Source organism: Drosophila mauritiana, chromosome 3L (genome assembly GCF_004382145.1).
Source record: "Drosophila mauritiana strain mau12 chromosome 3L, ASM438214v1, whole genome shotgun sequence".
NCBI classification, from domain to species: Eukaryota; Metazoa; Arthropoda; class Insecta; order Diptera; family Drosophilidae; genus Drosophila; species Drosophila mauritiana.
The window spans coordinates 18,685,263-18,712,515 of NC_046669.1; the positions used below are offsets into that span (position 1 = coordinate 18,685,263).

Here is a 27,253-nt window from a genome sequence, read left to right on the forward strand (position 1 = left end):
TTTTTTTTATCGGCCGCGAGCGTTTACCATATGTGGGCAATGTCACAGATTGCTCATGTTCGTGTTCCAAGGCAGCGGGTAACTTGAGAACCCATTCGAGAACGACTCCGCTGTCCGGGCATTTATTTCATTAGCACGCAGATCGGGGACAGGATAAAAGGAGAAGTGGAGAAGTTGAGCCAGAACCAGAAGAAATTCATTAAAGAGTAAACTTCGAATAAGAAAAGCCAGGCGATGCCCGGCGAACGATAAACCCGCGACATGCGACTCCAAAAAACTCCTCGACCGCTGGGTGACAGAGCGGTTGTAATTTATTTAACTGCATTTTTGTGGATTGTGGATTCGATTTCCGAGGACGAGGAAAGGGGGCCGGAATTTGTGTACGCACGACAGATTAATGCGCCCGTGTGATGCCAGAAGATACAGATGCAGAGATACAGATACAATGATGCTGGTCCATGTTCGAAGTCTGCGGCAGGTAGAGATGCCTCGATAAGATACTCCGAATCCTTCGGGTTTCGGCTGCCAGGAGAGTGGGTATTTGGTGTGTGTGTGTGGTGCATTCGGGGCAAATATAAATATTTATGTGGAAAACAGCAGGCGTTTTGTCAAAATATTTGTGTAAGAACTCGGAGCAATCCACATTCTGGACTAAACAGATTTCTGATTCCGGCTTGCGAGACCGATTTGTACCCCGAAATATTGTTTACACACCCGATTCTGTTTGTCTTCATCGATGCCAGCAGTCAGATTGTATTAAGTCATTCGGTAGGGAAAGAGTTTCTACGGTTTTGTGGTTTATTCTGGAGGCCAGGTGTAACGCCCCTGCTTCCTGCGGTCTCCTTTTCTATGAAAAATGGCTGGCTTACGAGAACCAGATAGCTGGAGACACAAAGAGAGCGCTGGCTAAGGACACATAATCCTTTGGCCTGTCATAGCCAGGAGTTCCACATCCTTTGGCTTCCTGCATTGCAGCATCTGTCCTGTTTGCGATACTCTTTTTGGGCAATAAATCGTCTCAACTGGGTTAATTCAATCTGAAGGGGATTTCGATGGGGCTTTTAAACTAAGCCTAATTAGGGGACACATTAGACCGGTTTTTTAACGATGATATTGAGCATTGAAAATAAAATGTATTATTAAATGTATTATAACAGCAGAAGTAGTTATTAGAGAACACATATTTAGAATCTTTTTTGAGTAATAGTTATCTACTGAAGTAGCTAATTTTCCAGTCGCCAATGCCCTTCTGAATTATATTCTCCACCACGAACCTCCCTTTTTGTATGCTCCTAATTTTGGATCCCTCCCTTGCGGTCGACTTGTCGCATTATCCTATTTTATTTACTGCTAATGCTGCGCTTTCGACGTCTAAATGGCATTTGCTGTGATTTTTTGCCTTCCTTTCCCTAATATACTTTTTTCTTCGGCATGAGCAACGACAGGAGCGCATAAAACACATCATTAATTTAAGGCGATGCTACGAGACAAGCACATATATTAGAAGAAAGGACTACTAACGGCCAGAGCTCCATCATCAAACGAGGCAAAAGTCAAAGGACTTAAGTAGCATTGGCAACAACGCCGGCAAGGAACAAAAATTAATTTAGCTTAATTCGTGAACGAAACTTTGGCTGAGGCCAGAAACCAAGTGCTCAAGTGAGTGTGTGTGAGTTGGACTCCTTCGGGGCTCTCAGCCGCTGAATCCTTTAATCCCATTGCCTGCCAGTTTAATTATGTAGTTTATTAGGCGGAAATGAAAAAGCGAAAGCCAAAAGCGGAAACGGAAACCAAGCGACGACCGAAGGAACGCTGCTTCAAGTCGAGTCGACTAGGACCTCTTCACCCAACTCCGCAAGCTCTGATTCATTTAACTCTACTTTGCATATATAGATTGGGGTACTAAAAAAGGTTAAACTCTTTTTTGCTTACCTTGTTCGGCGGCTGCACTCAATAAATTAGACAAAAGTCAGGCTGGATCTGAAAAAGAAAACAAATCAGTTCAAAATTAGATTAAAAATGCATGGAAGTTAGAAGGACTTAGATTTGGTTTCAAGTTAGGCACAAGCGAGTAAACGTTATTAAATGTATAAATTTGATGTTATCCCTAAAAATATACACTCCTAGAACAATTTGTCTCAAGAATAATTTAGAGAGAAGAACACTTTGGGATATTTTCCAATTATTTCCCTTTTCTCTCACCCAAAAATAAAAAAAAACTGACCCAACCTAACAATTCAAACCAATCCTCTAAAAAGGGTAACTAAAACATCAGAGGAAAAGGTTTCTATTATTTTATTTCCATTGTTTCATGGCTGAGTGCCTTGTACTTGTTATGGAAAACAGAAAGAGAACATTTTTTACTTTCGGGTCAAAGGTTTCCGAACTCATGGCTCGCAGGCAACCCGAAACTGTAGACGGTAGGAATTTTCGTAAATTGCCCCACAATCAACATAAATTTTGTCAGCTAGGCCAAATTAGCCCAGCAGACTCCCACAATAATCTAAGGAACCACCCGGCTGCCCTCCGCAGATTTGCCTCCTAACTTGTATTGAAAGGCACAAATTTGTGCTAATGAGTTTTGAAAAGGGGATTTGTAGGTGGCCCGAGTCGACCTGCTTAATGCTTGGCCAGCTTTTGGGCTCACTCCATTCCATTGCGACCAGGCTCAAATAACCTCGGCTAACCTTACCTCATCTGATACAGAATCCCAGTTAGTCACGTGTGCCGACTGGGCTCGTAATTGAGTTAAACTTTTCTAGGCCAGGCCGAAAGGCTTCGACGTCTTTTTTCGTGCCGGCAGGAAAATGGAGTGAGCCACGATTGCATCAGTCGATGGGTCGAAACTCTTTTGGCCCGGCTGTGGAAAGTTTTTAAAGCCCAAACACACACTCTCTCGCAATTGAAAGTGTTTGCCGTCTATGTGTGTGCATATCGAACCATATCGAACGTGCCATAGAATTCATCTAGCGAGCCAACAAATGCTGGCTAACACAGCCCGTAAGCCCGTTCAAATATGGTCAGAAGGAGCGTTTATGCGGTGCACTAGATCGAGATGTTTCGCATTTCGGAGGGATATTGAAATGAAAATTAACATGTTTGTAAATAAGTAAATTTATTTACTATTCTGTTTATATGATAATTGATTTACGTTACAGATAAAATCTAAAATAAATTGAATATGCAACATTTAATTTAAAAAAAGTTTTAATATTTAAGCGAGCTGTATGTTTTATATTCTATATCCTTAACAGTAGTAAAATAAAATAATTAAAATAGCAATTAATTGTCATAGGTATTATAGTCATGATCTAGTCCCATAATCCTCCTCAATTATCCCTTGGCAGTGGATATATTTTGAATTTCGGATTGGTAATCCAAATATGGCAAGTGCCATGGCTGCGATCTAAATCTGGAGTGCCAAAAGCACTAGACACCAGCGCACAATGGAAAGTGCATTTACATTTCGGAAGGGGGAGGAAGGGGGGATTGGGGATCCAGCAGGCAGTCGGCGAGGCAGGCGCACTTCAAATGTTATTGAAATATTTATAAGTTAGACACCAGGCCGAGCTGGTGGAGGACCTCAACACTTACAGCAATCAAATGCACACAATAAAACATTTTCAATAACTCTTTCGACGCTGCGACTGAGGCCATTAAGGATTGAATAAGCCCCAAAAAACCACCCGGAACCCACAAATGTTCTCCACCGCTCCACATGCTGCGATCTGGGAGCCCCAATTGCAGGAGTAGTTTGTGGGCGAGTGCACTTCCCATTGTGTCCCACTGTGCCAAAAGCCCACCCAACGAATTCGGTTCAGAGTGCACTGGGCAATGTCAGCAAATACATAGAACCAAAAAGCTACTAGTTCTCTTTCAGGACCTTTATTGAGTTTACAAAATTCTATGATTTTACTCCTAATAAAATTTTTAAAAATTGTCATATTCATACCATAATAATAATTACTTAAAAAACTAACAAAGGATAATGCATTGAAAGATTCAATTTTTAAAAATTTTAAAGCTTATTAAATCTTTGTAGTTTTAAGTCATGTTTGAGGAAAAAAGAGGGACCCATTTAAGAAGATTCTACTGCTGATTTTTGTCAGTGCACCTGATATTGAAGGCAAACCAGAGGCCGCTTTTCAAGTGGCTATCAATCGTTGCCCTTGCCGGTTTCTGTTTCTATTAAATTCCCGAAAATTTTTTCGGCTCTGTTCGCTCAACTGATGATGGAATTATTTGCAGTTAAGGAATAGGAACGAAAAAAAGTACAGACATGCGGGCACTTCACAAAAACTGTAGAGTCTATATATTTTTAGATGGCCGCGCAGCGCAACTATTCCCATATGAATATAGACGAGCATTTGATTGCTTTGAAAACATGCAGCTAGCTGAATCCCCGGTTTTCCCCATTTCTATCTGTGGCGAGATCTCTCGTTCCTTTTTTCCTTTTCGTAAATTACTAACGAGTTTCTCCGCTGGGCGGAAGGGAGAAAGGCTTGGGCTGTGCGTTGTGGGCTGGGTTTTGGGGCAAAATAAAATGCAAGTCACGTACGGAAAGGGGCGCCTGTGGGGGCGAAACGCGACATCAGCAAGGACATTGTCAAACACAAAGCTTGCCGCTTGTCCTGTTCAGCATATCCTAGGTCCTTTGCCTCACTTCGCCTGTCTTCGGCGTCACTCAACGCCGCTGTTTGTTTGTCAACAACCCGAACCCATCACACCCCCAAAAGCCCTGGCTCCCCAGGAACCCCCTTCACAAAAAAGAAAGCACCCCCACCCACGCCCCTCGAACCCCTAAAATAAAACGCAAATTGCGCAAATCCTTTTAAAGGCAACGGCAAAGCAAATGCGGCTACGCGCTTTTCACCCCAGTCCCCCGCATTTCTTCGGGACACCCCCCGCCCCATAAGCCCCCCCTCACCAACCAGCAGACGCCCATGATGGCCATGTTTAAATACGCAAACAGCCGACAGAAGCTACGTGCTTGGAAAATAATTTAAAAGCTCAAAAGGTGAGCAAAAGCAATGCACATAGGCACGTCCTAGCAACAACAACAACAAGGGCACCAACAAAGGCAGTAAAAAATGGTATTCATTGTGGTGGAGTTTGATGAATAATGGGATACCCTGTGCTGTGTGCGAGGGATGAAATTACAGGTCGCTAATTTGGAATAATGCTGCTCATTAATGAACTAAGATATGGTACTAGTTGCTATCAGGAAGGCAATGTTTAAAGATATCCTATTTACATAAAAAAAAACAAAGATTATTCAATTTAAAAATATTATTTTGTATTGAATTTTATTTTTCAAATAGCCCCACTATTAATACAAAACCCCTCGGATTACTGGGTAGCCACAAAATGGCGTTAAAAAGCCACCAAGCCCAACTCCAATGGAGACTCAGCTTTTCGCTTTCCTTCCCGCTCCCAGATTTTTCTTAGCTTTTTTGTCCAGGCAACTCGTGTGTTTGTTTTAAAAATTTATGAAAATTTGCTTTCCCCAAAGGAAGCCGCCGCCGAAACATCAAAAGGCACGAGAAGACAACAAAAACACTGCAGTCGTGTGGAAAGCGGAAAATCAGAGTGGGAAAAGCGGAACGGGGAACGGGAATCCGGAGGAGCAATCATCTGGGCAATTTGCATTTTCAATTTGCAGCAACAAACAAGAGAAAGAGATAAGCGCCGAACCACAAAACGCCGCCTTAAACGCGACCTAACGAAGCAATAATCAATTATCAATAAATTTCTGAAACGCCACGCCCACCCACAGGAGCAAAGAGAAGGCGGGCAAACCTCTCGGCGCTGATTAAGGATGTTTTTGGCTTTTATCTGCGAGTCGAAGACATCTCGATGCTCTTTATGAGCTGTCGAGTGGGGAATATTCGCCAAATATTTGCTCGATTGGCTCCTGGTCTCTGGTTTCTGTTTTTGCTGGGGCTGCTGCGTTTGGACTTCCCTGTTCGGGTCTCGTCCTGAAAATGTCCTCGCAATCACGCCCTTTCCGTGCTTTAATGACATTTTAAGCACACAAACACGCACGTATGCAAAAAATAGGGAGTTGGGGGCGGGAATTCGCATCATGCAAAACAACGTTTATACGTTGACATCAAGGTATCTAATATTATAATTTCCATACTTTGTTATTGCAAAAAAGACAAATACGAAATATATAAGCGTAAATAAGTATTAGAAGTTCAAATAAGCGACTAGTTAAATTCTAAATGCTTTTTTTATTTATTCACTTATAGATAGCCCCTGTTTCCTTCTGCTTAAGGAATAAATAAATATAATATATTCGATCATTGTTTTTTGTTGAGTGATTCTATTTTATATTATGTATACAAGATTATTAAAATTCTCAAGTTTTCCGATTCACCAAGTGAACTTTGATATCTTTTCTCTTTTCTTCTCGCAATTTATAAGCCCGCATGAACGGAAATTGCGAGCGCGAGACAGTTAACGACATCGAGACACCTTAACACCTTGTCGCCCAACGAGTGCGTAAGAGGACGGCAAGAACAAGAGCAGATGAGCAGCCTTGAGCGAAACAGGATGCCTTCATCTGCTGTTATTGGTGTCCTGGCATCCCGTGCCGTTGCCGTTTTATCCTTGACTGCATTTTGGCGGCACTTGCTTTCTGTTTTCCCACACCAACCTCCACCACTGACATTTTCCCGCCGCGCCTCTTTGCAAATTACTTTGCAAAGATGAAGAGACAGTCACCTGCAACATTTTAAACTTGGAAAAAAAATGTGGTTTCTAGTAAGGAATAAATACTTCACTTTTCATTTAAAATGAAAGAGCTTCTACTAGAATGAAACTAGAGTGTATTGATATTGGAAAATTTCCTTTCGAAAGTATACTTTAAAGAGTTATGAACAAGCACCACAATATATATTTTCTCTCAGTGCAGCCATGCAAGGCCATTAGAGGTGGCGGAAGTGGGGATATGGAGGGTCCTGATGACAGGACGAAGGACTTGCTGCATATCTTTCCACAGCTACAGCTTCGCAGCCTGTCGTCGAGTGTTTGCCATTGCCCGCTGGCATTAGAGAAATGGCGACGTTTGCCCGGTCGCAGGTCCTAAGTCCCTACTGCAGCTCCTTGATATCCTGCGTGGCAAATCCAGGAGGGGCGGTCTCATTTCTCAGCTGTCTGCTCGCTGTCTGTTTGCTGCCAGGCAAAAAGTCCGCACTCCACAGGCAAAACAGCAACGTAATCACCTTTTGCAATTAATTTAAGTGGATTTAGTGTGCGCCGGGTTTTTGCGTATTTGCCTCGCTATTCCGGGTCCTTTCCACACGCAAAGAAAAAATGAGGTCCCTCGTCGATTTATTAGGATTTGATTGGCTTCCTTAGATTTTAAGCTTAAATGATTCAATACTAGTATAATAGTACCATACACTAGTAGCTCAACCTTTTACCTTTCTTGTATCATATGATATATCTTATTTTACAACCTAAATCTGATACTTTTTTCTCAGTGTACATTTCCCCAGCTGTGCCTTGTGTGGCCATATTATCGCCATGTTGAAAAATGGCTGACTAAAGGTGTTGATGAGCTGTTGTTGTTGCCCAGTTTTTGGCAAATGACTTTGACTCGAAATGGGGAATCCCCAGGATTCTCTGCCGTGCAGCTCCTCCTGTTGCCTGGGTTTTGAGATTAGGTCCTGAACCCTGGGGTAAATGTACACTTAGATGGCTGTGTGTGGCTAGCTAAAGTTTGGCAGGTTGCAAGCGTAACGTTTCTAGTAGATTACACTCGAGGAATTTTAATGCACAACAAAAACTATTCCATGGCGGTTTTTCGGATAAAAGCGGAGGGAATTTTTGGCTAGGGCGAGGGATTAATGCAAGCAGCAATTTATATTTAAAGTATACCAGACCAAGCGAAAAATGTAAGAGATAAGATGGAAACCTTATAATGTTTATACTGTTTTATACATAAATGCCTTAAGCTTGAATCAAAAGTATGTACATAAGTACATATGTTTAAATGAAGGGAAATTGTAAAGTTGTCGTTTCACAAAATACGAAGATATTTGATAACACTAAAAAAAAAACCTACCACTTCTAATGAAAGTGTAGATTATATATATTGTAAATTCAGCATAAAGCACCAAGATAATCCACTTGCTGCCAACAAAAGAAGCATTCAATAGTTTATGGCATCGGCACTAATCAATAGAGAAATCTTTCGCCCTTTGAATAGAGAGATTACCAAGTGCAACTCCGGAATTTATTTCAAAGTTTATCAGCTTTGTTTATTTACAAAACTCTTGTCCCGCCAGCTTGGCTTGCACTTCCAGGAAATTACGAAGAAAAAACCAAACTCAATCCGATGCGACTGAAGTCATCTCAACTATTTGGATCGTGCGCTGTTGCATTTGATTTATTTACTTAGCCCCGACTATGGCTGCTCCTATATGTTCCCGGTCGTTTTTGTTCGCACTGCCTTTATGTACAGTAAAAATTCACATAGTTTATATTGACTGGAAAATAAATACAAATAAATCCACACAAATGCTGCGACGGTTGCTCATACGACGCGTTGTCTCCTCGAAAACGGCTGCAGTTAATTTGTTGAGCTCACGTCGGCGTCGAGCTATTTTGTTTACTTTAAATGTTTACACTGCATTTTCACAAAACGAGCATCTTTCGTAGAAATTCTCAATTGTAGCATGAAGTTTTCGAGGAAGAGGGGCGATTCTGCCGTTGTAGGCGGATGTATAGATATATCGGAACTATTCGGGCTGGCGTTAATCATTATTTAAATTTTTGATTTGTTCGTGATGTTTTAATGAGCTGCAAGTGGAGGGAGGGGAGCTCTTTCTTTTTTTCATTCCCCTCTCGGTTGTTTACATAACTTGGCCCCCAGCTCATTACGCATGCAGTCAAAGATTGCAGTCGGGGCTCTAAAAGAAATTAACATAAATTTTTATGAGAAAGACCATGACAGCTTAGCTCAGCCCTATGCTAAACTTCAATAAACAAAAGAAGTGCAGCGATGGACTTCAAGTTAATGAGTCGATACTCCGCTCCGTCCGTTTATTGATCTATCCCCGTATTCCTTGGTCTAAACTGTTGCCACTTGAGCCAGGGCAATTCATCAATTCGTTCGTTTGCCCAGCCAATTCAATGATGCAGACTGTTGAAAAAATAAATTTCCTTTTCCACTTGTTTTTTGTGCAAATCATCATCATCATCGTCAGGGTTCTTTTGTGCAGTCATGAAGTCGTTTGTATCTATCAGTGTGTTTCGGTATCGAAGTTGCATCCCAGCGAAGTCCATGACATGTGAGTTTGTATCTCCAATTTCTCCTTTCACCTCCACACGCCAGTGTTCTTTTTGTGCGATTTGTGGGAGTTGCATTTTTATTGGAGAGTGTCCTAATGGCTAGACTAGTTTTTCCATGTGGCAGCAGCTGCTAAGTTGAGAAATTGAGATGAGAGATTTATGGGCTTTGGCTACTGCAGAAATGTCTGAAATGATTTCGTTTTGGGCCAGAAGGGAAGTCCATTCGGTTTGATTCATCGGCTTTCCTTTATCTTTTTTCTTGCAGAAATGCAAATGGGATGCAATGTTTTGCAGGGGCTTTGGCTAAATCTTAAGTGTTGAGAACAGCAAACGATTCTTATTTAAACCTATTAAATGATTATTCTGATTATGACTCTTAAGAAGATTCTCTTTTATGTTCTTTAATAACAAGATCAGTTCTGGAAAGACCACTCTTTTACAAACCTTTTGCGCCCTTCTCTGCGCTTCTCATAAAAGCAAGCTCGCTGTGCATAAACGACTTCCCTCTGCGATTCTCAATAATTCAATGTCAGATGTTCCCGGCTATTAGGACTCTCATCTGCGCCTCCAATGCAGCACGGTTATTTTCTCGGCACTGTCGTCGCAGCCAAATCCCCTATTGCCCATTGCACAAACGTTGTCTAATTTGCTCATTTCAATTTCATTAAGTTGGCAGCTCTGTTTGCATATTAGCAGGCCAAACAGACTGCCACCGGGTGGTTGAGCCAAACAGTTAAACAGCTCTCCACTGGGCCATAGCATCTGCACACTGCGAGGATGATACTGAAGCTGATGCTGATGACTTTGTGGATCCATTGGATGTGTTGGCCAATAACAACAGCAACACAAAAGGGGCAAAACGCAGGGGAGGAAGGTAAGCTTCTGGCAATATCAGATATGAGCCCAAGTACCAGGGAGTGGGCAAAACACACGAAAGGCTGACTGCATAGTTAACTAAGCAAAGGGACGAAAACGAGGATGTGGATGTCGATGTGTGCCTTGGCTGTTAGTCGCTGCCTACAAGAAGGGATTCTGCTAGCCAATGGCCTCTAGCTCCCCGCGTCCACACATATTTACCAAAAGTGAGGCCCGAGCCCAAACGCAAACACAAACACGGGCCCAAACCAAGCGATCCAATACCAGCCACAACTTGGAGTAACAGGAGCGGAATCGGGAGAATCGGAAGTAGCAGAAGACCGAGGAGCTACAGCAGGCAGCAGCCTAAACGCTGTTGATACATTGGCCAAGTTGGCAACCAAATATTGTTGCAACCAGATACAAAACGAGTCGCAGGACTGCACAGTGGTTCCAGGTAGATTGAAACATCGGGAAATGTGAATTGAAAGGCTTGAGATATTCAAAATGTTAAGCTTCGTAAAATTGTTCTATACATTAAAGAATAATTTTGTTTCCTAAATATTTAAAAGTGTGTATATTTAAAGGAATTAAAATTAGAAAGAACAGCAATTTGCTTGGTGATTTGCACCACGGTTCTGTGGTTAGGAGACCATTCCGAGGGTAACCGACGGAAAGCGAATGGCGGGGCTTTGGGTAATTGGCCAAGGTGCCCAGGTCCAGCTCTCGGCAGGGTTTCAATCCCAGCTCCACAGCTCTTACCACCTCCTCCGACTCCTGGCCGCAATCCACTGCAGTTGCCACCTGGAGCTGAATCATGGGACTGGGGAGATGTGGTACGAGACCCAGTCAGTCGCTCTATCGCTGCCTTTGCATCTCGAGACGAGTTTGCCAAGCAATAATTTTATGTTTAGTCGTCGCATCCTCCGCTCCGCGCTTCTTTGGCCCGGTCCCTGCCATATCCATCCTGCGTTTTGCCCCTGTACTTATAACGACTTGCCGCTTGTGTTATTATCTCTGGGCATAAATTTAATGGCCAATATTCACAGCTCCACCCACTGTTGAAAATGTTTCCTTTGGCCGGAGAGCGGTGAAAAAATGAAATTATTTGCGGGCAATGGGCATTGGGGAAATGGCGAGGATGGAATCCGGCCAGCTGGGGTTAGGGCCTATAAATTATGATTTAGTTATGGGCTCTTGGCTGTATGCGAAGTAACCCGGGCAAATTGATTCGAAGCGGCTACCCGAAGGTTGTGAAACGGACATTTGTCACAGTTGCTGATGGATGAACGGCACCGCTTGGCGCCTTTTTGTATCTGCGAGATACAAATCATGCAGATACTTTTTCCGCCACACTTTGCTCTTGCGAAATCAGCAAAATGGGCTTGCCAATATACTCGCAGCGATACCACATGCCATATTTGGTGCGGGAAGTGCCCGGGGCAAGAAACAAGTTTCCATCGCCAGGCCGGCTGCTTTGAGCCATTTGACTCGGTTGGGTGTCAACCTAAGCAGTTTTTCTGTTTCGCTCATTTGTTTATGTTCGTTAATATTCGGATTTCGAAGCTATTGACAGTTGAAATTGCTTACAAGTGGCACACGCAAAGTTTTTGTGGCTGTGGCAGCCTCTTCGCTCGCGGATTTCTTCTGCCCATTGTGTCTATAAAGTTGTTAAAATCCGCGACAAGTGCCTCTTGAACTTGACGGTTTGGAGAAAGACAGCGAGACCGAGATTTGGGGGAACCGAGATGGGGAGGCTCTGTGGCAGTCTCAAGAGACAACGATACATTGTTGAAGTTGATGGCTTGAAGATTTATGCCACTCGAGAGCGCCAGCAACAACTTAAAAATGTTACAACTTCATGGGGCAGACACCTAAACAGTGTTGGCTTAGTACTGTATTTATCTACAATATTTAAAACTACCTTTTAAAAACATCAATAGTAGGCAACAAAATAGTTGTAAAACAATAACTTAACGTTTAAAAACTTGATGAGTGGGAGCTCAAAATAAAAGACAAGATATTCGGTATTCCAATAAGATCTGCAAAGGGAATCGCTAACATAAAAATCCAGTTAAAAATAGTTGTTATGGCACTAAAAATATGATGAATAAAAATAGGTAAAAAAATCCTTGAGTGGAAGTTAAATTGTAATTATTTATAGTATGCTATTAGTAGTAACTAAAAGGCAATATCCACTGTCTTCTATTGCTTATGACAAATTTACGCCGGGCGTTTGCCTTGAGCTCAAAAAAAATGCCAACTGGCTATAAAAATTTTCCATACTCAACTCCACTCGAAAAAATAACGAGCAAGTGTGGGGAAAGTGCGATGGAGGAGGATGTTGTGAGAGGCCCAAAGGACACACCAACACGTGGCTATAAACTGGCGACAGGCAAAAACAATTTAGCTTATAGATTGGGCGGAAAAAGTGCGGGGGATCGTTGTCATATTTTATGCCCAAATAGTTAAACGAATGCACAAACACACATAAAAACCAGCTGGAAAATTGCTTGTAAAACATTTTTGTGTGTGACATTGAGAAGGTGCTGGGCGAGCGGGGTTGTCGGGAGGCGGGGGGCAAATCTCCGGGGCTCCTCCACACATTCCCATAAATCACAAAAAAGTATTTTCCATTTTCCTATCCTATGTATATATATATATATATTTCTTTTTTTTGCCGGCACATTAATGCGCCTACACACATCTGTGCCTGTTGGGTCAAGGGGGGAGGTGCTTTTGGGGGGAATTTTCGGTATGTGGCTGTCGTCCTATTTGCGCCTCGTCGCCAGCGGGAAAATCCGGCAGCAGAAGCCGAAGGAAAAGCCGGAGCTAAAGCGACTCGACTCTTTGCATGGCTCCTGCCAGTCGGTAACTTCGTTTACCAGCTATTTATGATTTGCTCGCGACAATTTTTTTCGCTTAGCCGAATACCCTGTGAGGGTTAATGGGTATAATGGACTGACACAAATCGAAGAATATAAAAAATTGTGGTATGGCATATACCATATATATGGTATACGTTTATAAGATATATAAGATATTATGAGATATCTTAGATAAGAATAAGGAGCACAAAAGCACGCGTATTAACAAACAATATTATAAAGCTGACCCATTATGAAATAATAATTTCTTAACATTAATTTTTCATTAATTTTATATATGTCTTTTTAGTTAGCAAAATGTATTTTTAAAATAAACCCCAATATTTGTGGACTTAATTTCCACAGGGTAACTATAACTTCTGTTATTGAAAGTTTTGCCACATTTATTTGATTGTTTTTCTTAGTCGCTTATTTTATTTTATTTGCATGCTGATTTTTCCGTCCGCAGTTTGGCAGTGCAATGTTGTTTGCTTAGCTGATGCCGATTCGCAGACCAAGAGGATTTTTCCATTTGGGTGAAAGGAAGTGGGGCAGGGTGGCGGAGTCAACCCGTTGCAGACTCACGAATGCTGTACAAATGTGTGACATTTTTGTGCGGTGGCATGGAAGCGATTGGGGGGATTTTTGGGGGACATGTTGCGGGGGCTTGGGGGCAGATGCCATGTGTGCGTATCCCCCGTTGCCAGCGACTCAGGACTGTCTGTTTGCTCTCTGCACACGCGTTTGGAATTGATTTTTATGCTGTGATTATATTTTCAAAAAGGTTGACGATGAGCCTGGTACGCTACCCTATATAGGGGGCATAGATGTGGGGCGGGCTCCACAGCCTCCACGGCCACTCCCCCCGTCTGTTTGCGCGGCAACAATGAAGTGTCGCCCCGAGTCGGGAACACGCTTGAAAAAATATAAATTAAATTATGCGTTCATGTTGTTTTAATGGGCCTCCCCATAAAGTCGGAGGTTCTGGGGCTTTTTTTTCAAGGGGTCTGGGGGGGGTGGACAGATGCTGATAGTCAGTTGGTCGCTGCCCCGACGCTTTTTTATGAGTCTTGTTTAACGATCGGAAGTTATATTCATAAAAATATGTCAATGAATTGTGAATTATTTATGGTAGATAGTCCAGGAAAAAATCTCATCCAGATAAATAAATTAAAAGGATGAAAAAGGGGTACTTTTAAAACAAACAGGGGTTTCACTCTTTCTCTCAAAAGTTACTGGTCACTGTAGGTTAAACTGTAATTCCTCAAAAATAAAAAAAAGAATAAGATACTAACAAATTTTGATTTAAAATCATTACTGATAAGTTGTCAAGTTAAATGATGATGAATAAAAATCGTTTAAGAGTACAATATCATCGACTGTGATAAAAAATAACACATGTACAACCCAGTTACAGGGTATCCATAATTAGATATCGAAAATTGCGATACCAATTTCCACATACGTGGCTTAAAACCTGAAAGTCCGTTAAGAGAGCAACACGAGAGTGTAGAGGCTACATGCATAAATTGGATTTTCTTGCACGGCCCAAGGCCTTGTGCTCAATTTAGTTGGCAAACTGGGCACAGAAATAGTTATAAAATTGAAACTGAAACTTAATTGCAATTAAAGCTGAGTGCCAAAGGAAAGGCGCAAAGCGAGCGAACGCAATGCGAGCGAAATGAACACCTTCAATTTAATTGAGTTCTGCGTTGGCCACCGACCTACTTTTCAGCACACAAAACACACCTAGTCTCGGAACCGGAGGCCCGGACACCTGGAAACCCGGACACATGGACAGACGGTCTCCCTGACACCCGGATAGACGTAGAGCCGGTTCCGGGCCGGACGTCACTCTGCACTCGGCCAACAAAGTGTTGGCCAAAGGCTTGAGTTTCAAACGACAATTAGAAAATTTGCAAATTACATGGACATAGATAAGCTCTGGGAAAAATAGCAAGAAAAACAAAGGTGAGTGGCGGGAAATGTAATGAAAGGAAAAGGCGAAAAGCGAGAGGAGGGGCCCACCAACCAACTGAACATCTGAAAGTGGCCCAGTCAGGTGGGCTTTTGGCGCGGCAGATATGGATGGACCCTCCTCCGGTTTCAGCGGGTGTTAACTTGGTAATTTTATGCCCGAGTTAACTTTTAATTTGTGTAAATGATTTTGTGGATTTTATGCGCATCATTAAAATGAGTAGAAAATGCAGCCAACTGCCAAGACGACGCTGAATAGGATTTGCCTCGGACACCTCCAGATATACAGATACACATAGCTTTGATGTAAATGTGCCGCATTGCGATGCGATAAATGCCCAAGATAGTTGAATGCTTTTCGGGGGATTGACAGATAGACAGCTTAATGCCTCTTGATTTGTGGGTCACTTCGGCCAGGGAATCACAGGGACCAAGAGAAAGAGCGATGGTCTTAGTCAAATTAGGCAAATATCTCAATAAAGATCCACAAATGCTCGGCGCTTTGTGGGGAAAAATATTTGATTGGATGGGAATTCCAAAGTATGGTTACGACCAGATTGATGCGTTTGTAAGAGCATCAGCGAAGGTTGTATGTATCTATCGAATTGATTCAACTAATATCGATAAATTCACAAGCAACTGATGTATACCAATGAAGAACACTTTACATTTTGGCATGTATTTTTCGATTATTTCTATTGCTGGTTAAATATGTTATAAAGTGGCAATAAAAAGAGAGATGATTCACCGAGAGACTAGAAATCAATGTGCCCTAAGAAAGGGTATACAATGAACTTCAAGGGCAATTCAGAGATTACTTACCAGATGTAAAATCGATGAAGAAGTACCTGTAACGGTAAAACAACAGAAGGCTCATTAGCAAAGCAAACAATATCTCTATGATTATAATTATGCTAACACATATACGGAGTATTATGATGCAAGTTATTTTTCAGCATCTCCAGAAACGAAATTTTATTATATAATCACACCCAAATGCTTTATTGATGGCCTGACAAATCTCGCATACGGATACGCATACGCCCTGTTGTCGCAGCTGGAAAAGCCATTTGCCCCGCCGCTTCGGATTTTGGCCCATTCTGAACTCATTTGAATTTAACACTTTTATATGAAACTCCCAAACGTCGCCGGCTCATAAAAACAACAGCAACCAACGAAAAAAAACTTTTTTGGCGCCGCACATTATTAAAATTTCTTTATGACAAGCGAGTCGGGCCAAAAGCAAAAGCAAGTTTGGCTGGCTGGCTGGTTGGCTGGAGTGGTGTGGCATGGAGTGGGCCAAAGTGGAGGAGCTCCTCCAAAGAGCCGGTCCAAAGAGTCATCAACAGCCACAGCAAACGACGACAAAAGGCATAAAAACTGGTAACAAAATATTTGTATTATACGCGTGTGTATAAGTTTGTGTGTGGTAACAACAGAAATTTGTTTTGGTCTTTAGTTTTAGCATAAATTAACATAAGATTTATGGCCGCTCCACTTGAAAATGAGACGAAACTAGAGAGGCCATAAAGTTGCTCTGCGCTTAACAAGTGAATGAAAAAGTTTCCGGTTTTTTTTTAGGATACTTCTGGAGGAGAGAAAAGCCCTGCTTTTCCGCTTTCCTTTGGAATTTAATGCGGACTTTTTTGCCCACACAGCACGTGTTTTGGCAACGGCAACACTAAGCAGCCGGAAATAGTGAAAAGGAAAACTTCCAGTCAGTCTGCTCTTATTTAACTTGACAACTTTGCAGCCGTCTGGCCACCTTCTTCCCCTTATTTTTCCCCTACCCCGACCAACCGAAAATGGGACTTTTTCTTTCTTGACCATACACAAAACAAGCGCCAATCAAGGAGACATCAAAACCGTAACGAAAAACTCGTTTTTAATTAAAGGCATCTTTAAATCGCTCGTTTTTGAATTCGTTCCGATTTCTTATGGATGCTTCACTTGCCAGTAAGGAAAAAACAATTCGATTTGAATGCTTAAAATCCCATAAATAATTGACAGATAAATGCTCTGATCATCGTGCCGATGATTATCACAAATGATTTGTGTCCCGTTTAATTGACGATGGGGGCGAGATGGGAAATTATGAAATGCAATTAACTCATGTCCGATGTCTGAATTTGATATATGAAATTTATGACCTCTACTCGGAAATGGGCGTACAGAACTATAGAAGTTCATAAAGAAGATAGTTGCGATACACAGGAAGAATATCCTTGAAATTGGTATGAAATTTGCGGCATCAATTCTAACTTCTTAACAAGTTTTTCTCGCTGTGCACTAACTGACTTTGGAACTCTAAAAATGTACAGAGTCTGTCAACCGTTTTCCTTATTAGTGGTAATGCGGTGCCCACACTCTGTTTCCAATGCACTCCTAGATTCATCAAAGGGTTCCACGCACACACTCCGGATTATTTCTCGCGGAAGTCACGTAGTCGCCGAACAATTTGAAAATGAGTTTTGTCGGTTTTACACTCACATACTATAGTTCGACATTTCTTGTTCTGCACTTCGGTTGCGGTCAATGAAAAGCCGCCGCGCAAGATTTTCAAGCGTGGCAAGAATTGAGCTGCCAGGAATTGAGGAATTGAGCAATTCGCACGTTTGCCTCACTGGAAACAAAGTAAAACAAGGCGATTGAAGAGCCCGGAATACGGAGTACAGAAATAATTCGAGTAGCGTTTCATATTGATGGCGGGGGCCCAGACTTCTGGCTCGTTTCGTTTCCAAGAAATGCCATAAATTCATCAATTATGACGGCTGGCTATGTGGACAACATCGCACATGACCGGTAGTTGAGCTTTTCGGTCAGAGGAATGAGATCCCGAGGGGCGGAGGAGCCATGGGCTGGGCCTCCTGTCCCGATTGACATCTGTCAAGTCCAGAAACTTGACTTGGCACAGCCAGAAATGCACGAACAGCGCTTAAATTAAAAGGGGTGTACTTTTTTAATTAGGAAATTCTGAATCTTAAGCAGCGAAGGGATTTACAATAAATCACACTGAAAAGATGTCGACGAAGGGATACTAAACGACAAATTATTGCTTTCAAACTATAATTATATATCTACTTAATTAACACTTATAGCTACAAAAAAGATAAAATATTTACAAATTACTAGTAATGGAATTATATTGTGCAGTTTTAATTATTAATATTTAAATGGATTTTTAAAAGCCTACAAATACCACAAAAGGCAATAATTGCGCCATATTCGCACGTACAAATTTTGAATAAATTGTAAAAACTACAAAAGAAAACTATCCAATTTGAATCAAGAATGCTATCCCATAAATTATTTGCGCTCGCTGCAAGCTTTGGACGACCATAAAAACCATCTCAAGTGTAGCCATCCAAATAAAGATGTTGTAAGATAGATTTTGCGTCATAAAACAGTTTTACTAATCCATTTACGAGACTTTTACTAATTCATTGCCTTGCAGCCATTACATGGCGATCAGCGGAGGCATGCAGGCGGGGAAAATTGGTGGGCAATCGAGGGGAAAATGCATTTTCCCGCACACCCACAATTGCCAACACGTGTGCGGCACGGAAACCAAACTGGCGTCATTTAATTAACCCGCCAGTGCAGCAGAGGGGTCCGCTTAACCCCTGCCGCACACGGCGACCACATGATGATTACGATGGCGACGGTATCGGGGTATCACTGTCTCGCTCCCTTCTCCCAATCTCAATTTCGGAGGGGATATGGGGATGGGATGTGCCTAGACCTCGTAAAATCGGGAAGTTATTTTTATGCGCTTTTAATAGACTCGCGCTTAGAACATCACCCCTGCCTCACCCTCAACATCGTATTTCATGTTTATGAATGCATTTTTATTATGATTTCAGCTCTTTTTGTTGCCTTTCCCTGGCATTTGCTGTTGAGCCTGGTATAATTTTCATGGCTCTACTTTATGATCGTTAATTTTTACTGGGGAAAAGTTTACGACAATTACAGCCGAGTGTGGGTGGAAAAACTAAGCGAAGCGAAGGGATGGGAGTGGGGCAATTAAACTGGGGAAAGGCAAACAAATCTCGAACAAGTCGTTAATATTGATTCGACCCGGGGCAACAGCTCAATTCGAGGCCAAACTAAAATGTATATATCGTTAATATATATCGCTATAGAGACATTCTGGTAACTAATATTTAATTTTCGGGGCAGTATGGGGTTAAGATGACTGGCACACACACACCCAGTCCAGAAAAACAAACCGAGGACAAACTCATAAATCTTTGCTAGGGACTCCGACTCCCCTTTCTTGCGAAATCCAAGGAAACATGCCATAAAACACATGAAGAAGTGTGTAAATAACAGAAGGAGCCGCAGGATGAGGAAGCCCCAGGAGCATCGAGAGCACCGAAGGGGAAGTAGTAGAAATCTAGTGGCAAAAACCGTTGGACACCTTTAAGAATCTGTTTTTGCCCCGCGATTTTCCCCAACCACAGGCAATCTCACAAAATTTATGTGCGAGCATTTTTTGTTCGGAATGAATCAAAAACAGACCTCCACTCAGGGGGTGGGTCATTAATTTATGTAAAGCACAAATTATGATTGGGTGGAGAGGTGGTTTGGGGTGTAGTATTTTGGTCGGTGGTCAGGATTGTGCAGAGAAAAAAACCATATTGATAAAAGCACTTATTCAGGTTAATTGCCACATTAGGATTAAAGGGGTACAATAAGTATCTCATAGTTAAGCTGTAATTTTAATACATAACCAAGGCAATAATATTATTTAAATTTCCAAATGAAAAATAAATTCCCATGCCTTGTGTGACTCAATTTTCTTCTCTTTTTATACTCCTTAGTAGAATATAAGGACATCATTTGTTATGATTGATAACATCGAAACATTTGTAATTAGTTGCGTGACTATGATCATTTGTTATGATAGATAGCATCGAAATATGTGCAATTGCTGAAGGTATTTGATTTTCTCCCAGTGTAGCGATTCCACCCGATGGCATCCTTCCATTCAAACTAGGCCTAAGCCAAGTGGAGCAGCAGCTGTAACACGTTGATTATGCAAGCTTCATGATGAAATCCCGGGAATGTGGACGATGATGATGATAATGGTCTTGGGGTCTCTGCGGTTTCTTTGGGGGTTCCTCGCTCTGGTTAAGGGTAAGTGAAAAGTACCGCAGCACGAGGAAGCCGTTGCTGCTTAATGGCGCAAAATGTTCGCAGTTGGTGAAGAAGACTGAGAGGCGAAATGATTTATGACACAAGGAACTTAATTTATTAATTTCACCCGAGCCTCGAAAGTGAATGGAGACCCCACCGATGGGGACCAAAATGTTTACAAGCTTTCATTTTTCTGCTCTAGGGGTTCAGAACAAGGCAGCATGAAATTAGAAAGGACGAAAACCGCTGAACAAGGTCATACAGATTGAAAAATAAATGAGTAATGTGGAACATGAAGGCAAAGCATTTTACATAATATCTGCTCAAAAAATATGTATCATTCCTTGAGATAACTTAGCTGAAAAGCGGTCATTTTCCTGACCTCACTTTTAAAATATGTTTTAATATCTCTCCAGGATACCTTGACGTCATTTAACCAACACACCAAACCACCAACATCACTCCACCAATCGCACCATTTTAAAAGAAAACTCAATAAAATCAATAATAGCTTATTAGCAACGGAACGAAGGAATTGATGGCGATTCGTTCGCCTTCACTTTGATCTAAAGGCACTCAACGATTTCGACCATTTTCCATAAATTGATGCCCGCATATGTGAAGGGAAAATATTTTTTAGGCGCTGATGGAGAGAACATAGTTTCGAATATTTCGCTTTGAGTTTTCCACATTTTCAGCTCTTGATTAATTGCACAATCTGCGGAAAGAATTCATGAGATATGTAAAGTATTTCAATCGCCGAACGAATGCATAAATAAATCGCTTATTAAATCATTATAAAACTGGCCAGCGAAGAATTAATGCGTTGACAAACAATTTCATTGGCAGATTGCGAAAAATGTGTGTGTGGAAAATGCGTACAAAAAGATGATGAGGGCGACGCGTTGGCGGTCTGTAAATCAAATGATTACAAAGAGCACTTTCCTCCATATTCAAATGAAAAAGATACTTTCCCCGCCGCCACCACCCAGCCCGTCTTCATTTTTAAATTTTTGAGCAGGCGGCCATTAAGCTGTCAGCGGTTGTTCAGACGGAAATGAGCAAAAGGGAAGATGACCTAGGTCAGAAAGCAAAAAGAGGAAAACCGTGGCTGGAACAGGAAGTCTGAAATGGCATGGAAAACATCTCAGCGAAGTGTGTATCACGGAAAATTCGCAGCCGAAGCGAGGTACTTTTGATGGATTTTCCATGCCAGCTTTAAAGGAAACCGGGGAGGAATCATTGAAAGGCGTGAAACAGTTGTTGAATCATTTGCGTTGTGGCATTCACTTAGTATGCATTATTAAGCAATTTTCCTTTTTACCGGTTTTATTTTTGCAAGTAATTTAAGCTCGGGGTTGAATTTTTTGTGTGCGGGGATTGGATAGGTTGAAGCTCAGGCATTTGGGTTGAATTAAATATTAAATATTCAGAGCATTTGCTTGAAACAATTTTTGAAAAATATTGTATATTTAAGCTTTTATTTTAATTTTAATAGAATGATAAGAAAGTTAAGTTCTTATGAACATATTTCAACAGGGTAAATTGTTATAAGTAATGGTTACAATTTTACAGTACATAAGTGTCCATAAAAACCGGGCCTATACCGCTTAAGTAAAACAAAAACCTTGGCCAACATCTGTTTTTTCCTTTTTCGATGGGGCAACTTCAGGAGCGCAACAAACTTGATCTAATAAATTTCTACGTAATAAAAATATATCATCAAATAGTGTTGCCTGACTGCCGTGCTCCATATAACTATTTGGCAAATAAAATAAATTGCCGAGAGCTTTTCCGCTACTTCCCACTCACATCTCGCCCATTTTCCCGGCTTATCTCTGGCCACACCAGCAACGTGAAATGGGGAAAATGGCTGAAAGGTGGGCTCAGGGACCGAACAACCCTTAAATCACATTTTGCCTAATTTTTCGCTGTCAAAAAACCTCATTAATCTTTCCCAGCCTGGCAATGGCATGAAAATGGAGCAGGATAAAAAAACATACGAGGAAATTGCTTAATGGGGGGACTCCCCCCAGAAACACACCCATAGCTGCCATTCTCGTACACTTCGATTAAAATTCTGAACCAAATTTAAAAATCAAATTCATATTAACAAATAAATGTAGAAATAGAAATTCCTGAGCAAGGTGATAGTATTGGATGTCATACCTCTAAAGAGAGATTATTCAAACAAATTTATAGAGTTAGATTAAAGTAAGTATTCCTGATTTCTTATAGTGTTCTTGGCTATTGTTTTACCTTATGGAGTTCGTAAAGTTGTCCTTGAAAAATTGCTGGCTCGTATGTCAACCCCCAAAAAGGAGGGGGTGGTAAGACGAGATTGGGCAAGGAGCAGAATGTTAGTCGAACTGAAAAAGTCGAACGTGTGTAATTTATTTAAATTTAAGGACCCTGCTCAGGAGTCAAGACTTTTGGAGTGCGTAACACTCGGTTTTTCCTCCAGCTGCCCCTTGGTACTTCAACCCCTTTTTTCGGCCCACTTGAATATTGATTTCTTGCGTAATCTTTGCGGCACGCCCACACCTTTCCTGCTGCCGGCGATAGTGTCGTTCGCCCCCATTGACGTTTCATATTTATTAATGAGGCGCATTTGTGTTCGGAATTTATAATTGGGGGTGGAGCTCCTGCCTCTCGCACTTCTGTGGGGCTCAAATGTAATTGAGTAATTAACATAAATTATAATACATAATTTGCGCTCGCCTTTTTCCGTAATTGTTGTTAGGTAAATTGGATTACAGGCCAGCTAGCCAAAAGTTTCGTCCCCGCCTCCAGCTTCAGCATAAATGAAAATTATTGTTTAGACCCTATCGCGAAGCTGTATATATGTATGTGCTCTGAGCAGAATTGAGAATGCGATAAGCAATTTATGCTCAAAGTTTTACCCGCTGAAAAGTTTGGCAAGCATTTTGTTTGTGCGTCGCCCGTAGCTAAATCAAACTAAATCGGCATCAGCAGGGATTCCCAGAATGATGGTCGCAATAAAATGTGAGTGGCGACAAGAAGGGGATTCATCTTTAAGACCAGCTTGCCTCCAATTCTGCTTGATAGAATAATACTTAGAAGGGCACTACCAACTCAAGCCTAAAACACATGAACTCTTTGATATTACATTTTATAAAAATATTTTATGTTTTTTACCTTGCTTTAATGACAATGTGCAATATGGTAGGTTTTGAAACGTTTTATTTTAATTCTATAGAAAAACGATTTTTCTGATTGATTCGTTATTTCCTCTAGAACAGTAAAATTGACCAGGTAACTCGAGGAAAAGGTATTACCGCGTCCTGAGTCCCGACAGACATTTATCAAATAAGCCAAGCACATGACACCGCAAACCAGCTTCCACTTGATTGCTGCTTTTCCGGATGCTGCTGGTTTTTCTTGCCTTTCCCTGCGACAGAGTCGCCGGGGCAGTCATCCGTCAGGAGTTGGCAAATGGAAGCTGGAGCGGCACCCCGTCGCCATATTGAATTTTCCTATATGACACCCACCCGTTCGGAGGTTGTGCGTTTGTGGCTGCTCTTGGCTGTTCTTGGTTACATCCCACCTTGTTGCTGCCTGTCGCACACACATCAGCAGCAGCATCAGCAGCAGCAGCAACATTCACAGCAGCATCATCTGCTGGAGCAACGGCAACATCATCGCTGACATCACTAACGCTTCTGGGAGTTTTGGCCCACAAGCAAAAGGGTTGGGGGGAGTAGATGCCACATGGCAACTCTGTGCATAATTTTGCGCCTTGTTGTCATGTTTCAGGACTCCTCTGCAGGATCCTTGTGCTCATTTGTGTGTGTGTTCTACGTCGGGCCTTGTAAAATGTAAATAAATACGCAGGGACACGACCGAAGGGGAAATCACTTTTGTTTGGTTAGTGAGACTATTTAAAAGGGCTGAGTAAAAAGTATTAATTATTAAACATAAGAGGAAGACCGTCTAAATTCAATTGAATACTTAATTATTTTCTATAAAATGTGTATTTAAGAAAAGAAATAAAGAACGCTGCAAAAGTGTATTAAATTACAAATAATACATCAAAACGGGATCTTCGCTGAATATCAGAACATTTGCACCGCATAAACGATTTTAAAGTGCGTGCGCTATGAGAAGATGTTTAGGCTGGTACATAGGTATATACATACATCCAGGTCTGGTTTCAACGCCTTGTTTTTGAACCTTAGCTGAGGGGAAGCCAACCCCAAAGGGGTTTTCCAGCGCCAGACCCGCCCCCTAAACATTTACCTATTCCAAAGCCCTCTTTTCAGAGTATTGTGCGTTGCTTACGCAGCTATCATCAGGGCAGGAAAACAACAATGGCCCGCCTGAACTCGGATTCCTGGTGCTGCTACCAAGTTGAGCGTCAAAAGTTTTGATAGCCTGTGAGCTGCCTACTCAAGTGACTTGGCCCCTTTCCTTCGGCTCCAGCCATCGAGCCATCCAATTTCCCTTTAAGGAAAAGCTGAGGCCGGGAAGCCAGGCGGCATTTTTCATTTTTAGTTGGGCAAATTTTTAACACAAAACTTTTATGCAAAATGTCTTCCGAGATAAAAGTTTAAATTGTCAATTGAAAATGTTGTTTGGCAAAAGTTTTTTTGATTAATTTTCACAACGCTGTGTTGACAATGAAGCGATGGGCGGAAATGCGAGGGGAGTTGAGGAAAATTCAGCGAATGCCGCACGAGGCAAACAAACAATTGAGCACATTAACGCTTAGAGATACAAAGAAAATAGGGAGGGAAAATGGAAATTCGAGGAAGGAAATGAAGAGACTACTGCTATTTGCATGTGAATGTGTTGAAATAGAATTTGATGACGAAAGCAGCAAACAAAAGTGAATAGCAAATAAATTAAAAGGAATAAAGGAGCCAGTTTCTAAATAAAAATAAATAAATTACAGAAATAAAATGCTCATTTATGACTCTCTAATGTAGTTACCTCATTTAAAACCGAGTAGGGAGGTTTTTATAGAGGCTTTGATTTTCTGTTTTTTAATTTATCAGTAAGTAAGAAACCTCTTGTTTCAATGTAACAATAAGTTATTTTTCCAATTAAACGATACGATAATATTTTTTTCTATATTTTGTGCTATCTACAGTATTTTCCAAAACTTTACCCTGTTTGGTTACCAAATTCCACCCAATTCCATACTCACATATAATTTCTTCACACTTCCGTTTGGACTTTTTCCCGGCTCATCCTTTGTCAAGCTCATTGCCACTTGGATCGAGCTCGCCTCCCTTTGATTTAGTGTTCGAAAAGCCATTTTGTACAATTTCCACACGATTGATTTCGCAAATTCTCGCCGCAACAGAGGCTGCAGGCAAAACAAGCCCTCGAACCACAAAAACGCCCCCAAAAAGCGGCGAGAATACAGGTTCTACACTTGTAATGCCTTTTGGCCTCTAGCCACAATTACCCAAAAAGCCGAACCAATTCCAATTTCAGTCCCCAAATTCCACAACCACCCCTTGCTCACACACGCACACACCCACATGCCACTTGGGGGGATGGGTGGTCGGATTCCTGGGTCTTATCGACTGGGAGATATCTCGGGTAATGCAATTAAATCGCTCCCCAACATTTTCGGTTCGTCCATTGCTTGGGCAATTCATAAATATTTTATTTGCCCATCGCACCCTTTGACCTGAGCCATAAGTCCTGAACAAAAAATGCTTTAATGCCTACAATATACCACCAAAAACAAAGTATTTTTTTTAAATGCAGTAAATAGAATATAAATTGTTAAAACAAAATGTTAATCAAAAGTACACCCTCTTAAAAAAAACTCTAAAATTTGTATTTCAAAAATAACATCTATACATTTTTTGCATATACAAATAGTACAAATTCTTCCCTATATTTCTTGCCGCAACTGTACAACGCGTCGTATTGGAAAGAGCTAGGCATATATATTGCGTATACGCCATGGTGGCTATTTAATATGGCTCTTTCTACGCTCCGTTCTTCATTATTACTTATCGCTTGGGCAATGGCAGTCAAATTGCTTCTGGGCCAAGCACTCTCCGTTTGGCCATCACATTAGAGCTGCATAAAGTTTCCGGTTCGATGTCGTTCTGCTTTTAGCCCCCAACCGCTGAGGTAAAGGGTTAAAAAGGTGCGGTTAGCCGGCATTGGAGCACGCCATCGAAACCAACCCCCAAAAAATGGACACCAGCTGCATTTGGTTTGCTGTCTTCCTTGTTTGCTCTTCCTGCCAGTTAAGCTTCCTTCCGCCGCTTTGATGTGCCAGAAATTAATTGCCTACAATTAGGCGCTCTGGCAAATGTCACTCACTCACTCACAAAAGGGGAGCATCGACCACCCTACTGTTTGCTAAGAAGCACTAACCATTTTTGACACTTACCGTTGTTCCTGTTTTTAGGTGGCTTAAAGGCTTTCCAGCAAATGTCTGAAAGGAGAGAAAAAGGAAGCGGTTTGTTAGTCCAAAGTTCGAGATGAAGTGACTCCTGAAAGTCGACAAAACACATGCCATTACATGGTCATACTTGTGCAGACTTGTGGAATGTCTGCCCATGTCACATGCCTTCCAACCACTGACCAACCAGCCGAGGGCCAAGTCCAAGTCCAAAGACCTGGCCAGATCCCAAGAACCAGCCATAACAAGGGAAAAGTTCCACCAACTTTGCGTCGAGTGCCTTTTGCCTAATGAAAAGAGTCTGTCATTGACTAGAGGAAATGGAAAAGTTTTCCATAGACCAGTCCCGAAAGTGGTAAGAAGCAGCCAAAAGCCTTGTCCAGTTATGGCCTGTGACAGCCAGTTACTTTGGTCTCCGTTTTTATTGAAGTAAATAAAAGTAGATGATCGGGAATGGGAGGAAAGCGCCACATAAATGTCTACAAATCATTTTAAGTTGGCATTCTTGTTCTATCTAGTCTTTTCTGCAAAAAATATCAAATGTCATACTTCTTTATCAACATAAAAATTGTCAACTTATTTGGAAATATTAAATATATAATAATAATAAATCAATCAATATTATATTTAACTCCTCGCATGCCAATAAAATTGGTATGTAGTACTTAAACAATAAATCATTATTCGAATATTTATAGACTCGTACCTTTCTACTTTT

General features: G+C 41.5%; 1 long non-coding RNA gene across 1 annotated transcript in view; it reads right to left on the minus strand.

Annotated features, from left to right (window-relative positions):
• LOC117138948 overlaps positions 1 to 27,253 on the minus strand; it is a 62,537-nt gene that overhangs the window by 11,737 nt on the left and 23,547 nt on the right. Inside the window, exons 3-5 of the long non-coding RNA XR_004459338.1 lie at positions 26,524 to 26,568; positions 15,825 to 15,850; positions 1,933 to 1,980 (exon numbers count right to left, since the gene is read on the minus strand). This is a non-coding gene — a long non-coding RNA (uncharacterized LOC117138948). The remainder of the gene's footprint in view (positions 1 to 1,932; positions 1,981 to 15,824; positions 15,851 to 26,523; positions 26,569 to 27,253) is intronic.